The sequence below is a fragment of the Eucalyptus grandis genome, chromosome 9, assembly GCF_016545825.1.
Source record: "Eucalyptus grandis isolate ANBG69807.140 chromosome 9, ASM1654582v1, whole genome shotgun sequence".
Taxonomy (NCBI): domain Eukaryota; kingdom Viridiplantae; phylum Streptophyta; class Magnoliopsida; order Myrtales; family Myrtaceae; genus Eucalyptus; species Eucalyptus grandis.
In genome coordinates, this window is record NC_052620.1 from 14,098,624 (window position 1) to 14,106,798 (window position 8,175).

General features: G+C 40.0%; 1 long non-coding RNA gene across 3 annotated transcripts; it reads right to left on the bottom strand.

Annotated features, from left to right (window-relative positions):
- Window positions 1-5,103: 5,103 nt before the first annotated feature.
- Window positions 5,104-6,387, bottom strand: LOC104420304. Of its 3 annotated transcripts, none has more exons than XR_005546658.1 (4): window positions 6,333-6,387; window positions 5,542-5,639; window positions 5,260-5,450; window positions 5,104-5,117 (listed from the first exon to the last, which is right to left on the bottom strand). It is a non-coding gene; the product is annotated as an uncharacterized LOC104420304 (long non-coding RNA). The 3 variants fall into 3 exon arrangements; XR_005546656.1 differs by having other exon boundaries at window positions 5,104-5,127; XR_005546657.1 differs by having other exon boundaries at window positions 5,104-5,158.
- Window positions 6,388-8,175: the final 1,788 nt, after the last annotated feature.

The window sequence follows — 8,175 nt, forward strand, 5'->3', positions numbered from 1 at the left end:
TCGTTGGTCGTTTTGTGGATCTTTATACATCTTACTTTGATTTGTCTGATTGTCTTCGTACTCGTCACCCTATTTTCAACATTTTGTCTTATAATCGTTTATCTCCTACCTTTCTACCTTTGTCTCATCCTTGTCCTCTGTCTCTGTGCCTAGCAGTGTTGTTGAAGATCTTGCTCATCTTGGGTGGCGACAAGCCATGGAAGATGAAATGAAGGCACTCATTGAGAACCGCATTTGGCTACCTTACCTGCATGAAAGCAACCTATTGGTTGCTGTTGAGTTTTCACTATTAAGGTTCACTTTGATGGCCCACTTGATCGATTGAAGGCATGGTTGGTTGCCAAGGGATATTCTCAAACCTATGGTGTTGATTATGATGACACTTTCTCACTTGTAGCCAAAATTTCATCTGTTTATGCCTTTATTTCCCTAGCAGCGCATTTCAGATGGTTTCCTCATCAATTGGATATCAAAAATACGTTCTTACATGGTGATTTGATTTTGATTGAAGACGTTGATTGAAGACGTATATATGGAGCAACCACCAAAGTTTGTCGCTTAGGGGGAGAATCTGGTATGTCATTTATTTAAGGCATTGTATGAACTCAAACAATCTCCTCATGTTTGGTTTGGTCAGTTCAGTGATATTATTATCAAGTTTGGATTAAAGCGGTGTTATGTAGATCATTCAGTCTTTAATTCAGTCTTCTTAGCTTGGTGTATTCTTCTGGTGGTATATGTGAATGACATTATCATTACTGGTAGTGATTTAGATAGTATTCAATGGCTTAAACAATTTCTGCATATATAGTTCAGTACTACGGATATAAGGCGTCTGAGCTTTTTCCTAGGTATCAAGGTTGCCCATTCGCATACATATATCAATTTAACCTAGCGAAAATATGTACTTGACATTCTTGATGAAGTTGGGTTTATTGGAGCAAAACCAGTTAATACTCCTATGGAGTCCAATATAAAACTTGATGTAGAACATGGAGAATTATTACATGATCAAAATATCTGAGATTAGTTGGTAAGCCGAATTATCTTACTATCACAAGACCTAATATATCTTTTGCTGTTAGTGTTGTAAGTCAATTCATGAGTTCTCCTCGGACTGCTTACTAAGATGCTGTGTTTTGGATTATCAAATACTTGGAAGGAGCACTAGGTAAAGGACTAATTTTCAAGAATTATGGCCATCTGAATGTCACAGGTTTCTCTGATGTAGATTGGGCCAAATGTCCCACTAATAGGAGATCTACATTGGGTTATTGTGTATTTCTTGGAGGTAATTTAGTTGCTTGGAAGAGCAAGAAACAACACGTGGTTTCTCGATCAAGTGTTGAAGCAAATATAGAGGAATAACACATGTGACAGGTGAATTGCTTTGGTTGATGATGTTATTATCAGAAATTGAGATGTTAATATCGGAACCATCAATATTATATTATGATAATCAATCAACTATTCATATTGCAAACAATCCCATCTTCGATGAGTAAACTAAGCACATTGAGGTTGATTGTCACTTCAAACAAGAAAAGGTTTAGAAATGGGAGATTACTCTAACATACAAGGATAGAGGATCAAGTTGCAGATATTTTTACTGTGTCTTTACGGGGGAATAGAGTGGATTTTTTGTGTAACAAGTTGTGATTATTTAATATCTACATCTCAATTTAAGGGGGAGTGTTAGGAAATAATAATGATAAGAGTTATCCATATATATATATATATATATATTATACGTATTCTTGTAATCCTTTCAATTAAGATAATACAATATGGCATTTTATCTCCTTCAACAAGCTCTAATGAAAGTTAACAAACTTCTGTGAGAACTATCAAAAGATTTGAATTATGTCAAAACGTCCATCCAGGAAACTCAAAGAATCATGCTTCTATATGTTGAAGAGTTTATTGGGACTCTTGAATCTTATGGAGTTGAATGACTAAATGAAGAAGATGGCTTGAAAGGTAAAAAATTTATTACCTTAAAATCCAACATTGATTCTAATGAAATAATTTCTGAACCTAACCAAGCATTTGATGATATTCAACTAGCTGAATTTGAAGATATTCAGAATGGTTCAACATATGCCAAAGCTAAGCAGGTTAAATCCTCTAAGCCCATTGAAGAACAAGATGAAAGATTCAACAAGAACTGAAAACACAAATCCAGTCTCCCAAGGAAGTAGTTATTGGAGAGCTAGATGATGGCATGAAAACCTAATCCAAGCTCAAGAAGATGATAAGTACTTTGACACTCTTATCTAAAATAGCACTAAAAGGAATCGATGAAGCTCTCACCAACGAAAGTTGGAAAGAAGCAATGCAAGAAGAGCATTATCAGTATAGAGTCAATGAAGCATGGGAACTTGTGCCTAGACCAAAAGATAATCCCATGATTAGAACCGATTAACATAAACAAATTGGATGATCAAGGCAAAGTAGCAAGAAATAAAGCCAAACTTATGCCCAAAGGATACTCATAAGAAGAAGTAAATGATTATGATGAAACTTGCGCATTTGGGCTTGATGGATGTCAGAAGTGTCTTCCTAAATTGAGAAAGTACACGTGGAACAACCTCCTAGTTTTAAACATTTGAGAAAGTCTAACTATGTTTATAAATTGAGAAAAGCTATGTACGGTCTAAAGCAAGCATTTGATTATGGTAATAAGACTAAACAACTTTGTAGTTGAAAATGACTTTAAAAAAGGTAAGATAGATACTACACTCTTCATTAAAAGAGAATGTGAGGATATACTTCTCATTCATATTTATGTTGTTGATATTATATTTGGCTCTTCTAATGAATCTCTCTATAAGAAATTCTCTCAGTCTATGCACGATGAGTTCAAAATGAGCATGATGGGAGAATTAACATTCTTTCTTTGACTTCAAGTTAAGCAGACCAAAAGTGGTACTTTCATTTTTCAAGAGAAGTATCCATGGGAAAATGTCAAGAAGTTTGGCTTGGCAAGTTGCAAGAAAACTAAGACACGGATTTCTTGTTCTTCCAAACTCGACAAAGACAAGCAGGTTGTTGTGCTCAGATCTTATGGATGAAACAACAATTGAAAGACTTTGATGTTGAAGAATCAAATGTTGCAATCAAATGTGACAACACTAGTGCTATCAATATAGCCAAGAATCCTATTATGCACTCGAAAGCTAAGCACATCGAAATAAAGCATCACTTCATTTGACAACATATTCATAATGGTGAGGTCAATATTCAGTTTATTGATTCAAAGCATCAATTAGCTGATGTTTTCATAAAGCCCTAGGAAAAGAATTAATTTTATTTTATTTGAAATGGATTAGGTACTATTATGCCCTTTGATTAAGATGTTTATAAGACTGATTTTTTTCAAGGTCAACCTCCAAAGTCTGGATGTAACTTCACGAACAACAACAACGAGCCCACTTTCAAGCACTCAATATACAACGTTGCAAGACTCCAAGATGTCTTTATGGCGTAATTCACAAGCAAAAGCTCCTCTTTGATGCACTTCACAGCGAACATCCTCTTCTTGTAGATAGACAAGAATCGGATCCAAAATAGGAAACATCTTTTAAGGAAACATTCTCCAACTGGAAAATAATTCAATTATGAAATCTATTCAAAACAGAAAACATACTTGAATTAGTAAACTCTCCTTTTTTCGAGGTAAAATTCAAGACATATTTTAACCCATAGTTTGTTAGTTAATAGGAATTGGATACGAGATGACCATATCCGCGATAGTACATAAAGTAGCATTCACATGATGAGGAAGAAGCGGAAGCAACAAGGACCACGTCTATAGAAGTGGACAAAATAGTTCATTATGCCTTCAAAATAGCAACTCATGTCTCCTCAATCAACAACACTGAGCTATCTCGAGATGAGGTAACGCGTCTGGATGCATAGGTGAAGATTGCACAACGAGAGAAGCTTGGGATCGGCTCTTCAACAGACGAAAGATCACTGGGAATTCAAGCTCTGACGATCACAGGAAATCACCTGGAAATGTGTTTTTGGCGAATCAGATTGCTGAACGTCCGGATCAACGAATCGTTCAAGATTCACTTCAAGCAAACGCGCTTCTTTCGCCGTCTGATCCAAAAATTAGAGACGTTGACTGAAGCCGAGAGAGATTTCTTTTAAAAACAGCGCTAAAAATTCGAGCTCCCACAGAGGTGAGAAGCCGCGAGGGAGGACAGAAAAAGGCGCGGGAGATCGTCGCGCTGGTTCGTTGCCATTTCTCGCACGGGTTCGTTGGCGAGATTCGACAAAAGGAGGACGCTTTTAAGGGATCTTTCCCTCGCTTTTCTCGTGGTCGACATTCATTGACAGTCATGGGTTCTCTCATAAGGGCGAGATCTTTATCAATTACTGAGGTCATAATACAGATGCCTGGTACGGCTCCAATGAACATAAAACACGGTTGAAGTAAGGATAATGTCCGAATTGCGAGCGGGAAGATCGCCCATCCGAACGCGCCAAGGGCGAGTCAGCAGGGGCCACAAAGAAAAGAAGATGGGAACTTGCGCTTTAGTCAATAGGAGATGATGGCGAAAGCCGCCATAGTTAGGGGTGAGCGGTTCCCGGTTCCTTACAGGTTCCGCTTGGAACCTGGAACCTACCCTCGGGTACAGGTTCCTCATTTTTTGGAACCTGGAACCTACCCGTCAAAACCAAGAACCTGGAACCTACCCTGTCACAGGTTCCGGGGTCGGTTCCAGGTTCCAACAGGTTCTTTTTTCTTTTTCTTTTTTCATTTTTTAGTTTAAAAAAATGGAAACGAATGCAGCAATAATAAACAAACTTGTCATTCATCAAAGAAAATATAACACAAACATAATCTATAATACTCATAAGCGTTTAATATTCTAAAATGTGAACTATTTCTCTTTTGCAAAGTCTAGCGGTTCACTTCACAAAGTCCCTTACCTCAGCAACAACCCTGCACCAAAATAAAGCCATATCCCTCATTGTTTTACAACTTCCAATGACTTCAACAACTTTAGTAACAAAGCTTTCAAGTGGAGCTGCATGAATATCTCTCAGCAATGTTGCAGCGGTGGTTTCGAACTTAACCGATCTTTCTTCGAGAAACTTTCCCCCTGCAAATATCTTGCAGATATTACAACAAAGAGACTTAGTCCTGTATAATGGATAATTTTAAAAAAGAACCGACAATTTTTTTATAATGGATGAGTATTATTTCATGGACTAGTAAATTTGATAATCTGATTATTGATTTACCTGCATCAAACAGCAAACTAATCAAAGAATAGAGCTTCACTTCATCTGGAAACTCGGATATGTTATCTTCCTTTTCACAAAGCACAAGCGACCTCACAGCAAAGAGACTTAGTCCTGCCCTTTCCTTGATAGGAGAAGAACCTTTGTTTGTTGCCAGAAAATCTTTCATTGAGCTAAATTTCTTCCCATTCCTGGGAAAAGTTTCCAAAGATGTCTAAGTGATAGAAGAAATATATAGAGGTCAAAGTTATAATGGCTATCTTGTAGATAATAAAAACTTACTCTACAGCCACAGCCAGTTGCTTGATAACTGGTGATGGAGGAATTTTCTCCGTGTTACCAGAAATTAGACCGTCCAATATGGATATAGACTTTGAACCCTATCAAAACATTTTTAATCCAAATTAGACAGCAAAACCATAAACATGTCATCTTAAATCTCGAAGTATGATCTCCTGCTTAAGTAAAAGATATTAATTGTCATCATAACTATAAACTATTTGCAGCCATTTCTGATTTCACACGAAAAGAACAGCTCAAGGCATTATTGCAGCAGACAGATTAGGATATGAGAAAGCTAAAGAGAGATTGAAGTACAAGATTTTCTCTGAACCGCAATGAAAAATTACGGTAAATGTACTGTGAGTAGGTAGTTGGCTTCTCCACTGATGATTTTGCCGAACCAATGAGGACTCTCTCTGTTCTCTATCTACTGTACATATTTGACGTATAACAAAAGCTTCACTGGTTAATTCTTTTTTTGCCAAAAAAAATTTTTTTGCTGGTGTAATAGTAGATATTTAGACAACAAGAACATAGCTTAAAATTAATCAATCTACTGCCCCAGAATTGACTTTTTCTATTGGCCATTCAGGGACATCTGATGCAACATGTTTATACATGTAAGCGAGTTGTCACATCGATGACTTCTAAGACATCTATGACTAATGATAATATGAGCTAGTAGCAACCAATGAGTTAGCCAGCAGATCACTAAACTCAATTACTATAACACACGCAAAAAATAAACATTTTGAGCGTGTAAAAGAGTTAAAAGCACCAAAAAAACTCACCCTTGATTCAGAATCATTCTTCTCATTCACTATGTACAGCTCCCCTCCCGTTGAAGGGAAAACCAATATGAGCATCTCATCACGTGAATAACATAAGACAAATTGAACAAGAAAACCAATATGAGCATCTCATCATGTGAATAACATAAGACAAATTAAACATTAAAAGTGTGAAGGAGGAGAAACCTTAAATGCCAATATTCTAGGAGCTGGAAATCGTGATTCTGTGAGTTCTTCAGCCAAAGTTTGGCGGCGTCGACGGCGAGCGGCTGAGCAGCGAGGCAAGTGAGGGGTCACGGCATCGAGGGAGCAGGAGGCAAGGGCGAGACGAGCGCGGGGCGACTGGCGTCCAGCGGCGGCGTTGAGGGCGAACGGCGTCCGGCATCCGGCGGCGGCGTCCGACGGCAGTGTCGAGGGCGAGCGACGTCAGCGACGGGCAGAGGCAGAGAACGGGAGGGTCCGATTCGGTTCTCCGGTTCCCGGGTGCTCACCCCTGCTTAAGCCCGAACGAAGACTCTTTATAGGCATACTAGCACACACAACAAGCGTACCAGAATGCACATCAGCGTCAACGGAGAACCGGCAGGGCTGGAGTTCACATAAGCTGAACAGCCGCGAACTCAGACCCCGCGTGCCCAAAACAAGGCACGCACAGATGAAGAAAGGCCTACCTGGGCCGGCGTGGTGCTGTGGCGGGCGGTGCTCGGTGGGCTGGCCTCCGGCGACGCAAGTCTCTTACTTCTTTCTCACACAGACGAAGCGGACTACTCACTCTCTCTCTCTCGCTCCCTTGGTCTCTCTCGGTCTCACTCTCTAACCGAGCCCATGCACGGCTGAACCTCTCCCGCTCTCCCTCGCCGCACGGAAACTGTCCTTCTCGGTCTCTCTCCTCGAGCTCATCTCTCTCTCAGCCCAAAATCTACGGATAAACCAGAACCCCCTTGCTTTCCCTCTCTCTGTCGCTCTCCCTTGCTTGGTCCCTCTCTCCCTCGGCCAAAAAGGAAACCCTCAAAAAGAGAGGATGGAAGAAGAAGAAGAAGAAGAAGAAGGGGGTGATTTCGAACTAGAGAGGGGGAAAGAGAAGAGAGAGAAAGAGAAGAAAACAAAAAAAGTTTGGGGGAGGCAGGAAGTGACGTGAGGAGGAAAAAGGGGAGAAAAGAAAGAGAGAGAGAAAAAGAAAGGGAAAGGGGGGGAAGAATCGGCAGAAGGGGGGAAAATGAAATCACGTGGGAAAGGGGGTTAGGGTTTTTCTTGGCCGGTTCCGGTTCCTCCGGTTCCGGTTCCCATAGGAACCGGAACCGGAACCGGGAACCGCCGGTTCCCAGAAAAATAGAACCGGGAACCGGAACCGGTCCCCTTAGAACCGGGAACCGAACCGGAACCTCCTCCGGTTCGGTTCCGGTTCCGGTTCTACCCGAACCACGCTCACCCCTAGCCATAGTTATGGAAAAAAAAAATTGCGGAGGACTTTAGCTTACGGGTGTGTTTTTTAGTGTGGCCATAACTACTGAATAATGGTGTAATGTTGTTTTTTGGGTGGGGGAGAAGATAGGATGATTTGGTAGAACAGCAGAAAATTAAAAAGGGACGTGCCGTTTGTAATGTGACTCAATTCATATCTCCATTACCTGCCATAATCTACGTAGGGGAGTGGGTTTGGGAATTTATCTAGTCCTTCCAACTTGCATCTCAACTGGTTGTATGACTAGTATTTAGTTTATTAAAGGTATAGTTTTTGTTTGATGTGGCAAATTAGGCCGTGGAGCCATGTATCAACTCATATTTTAGTGGGTCGGGTGATGTATGGTTTCCCTGATATTTAAAATATAAGTTTGGCATGGCT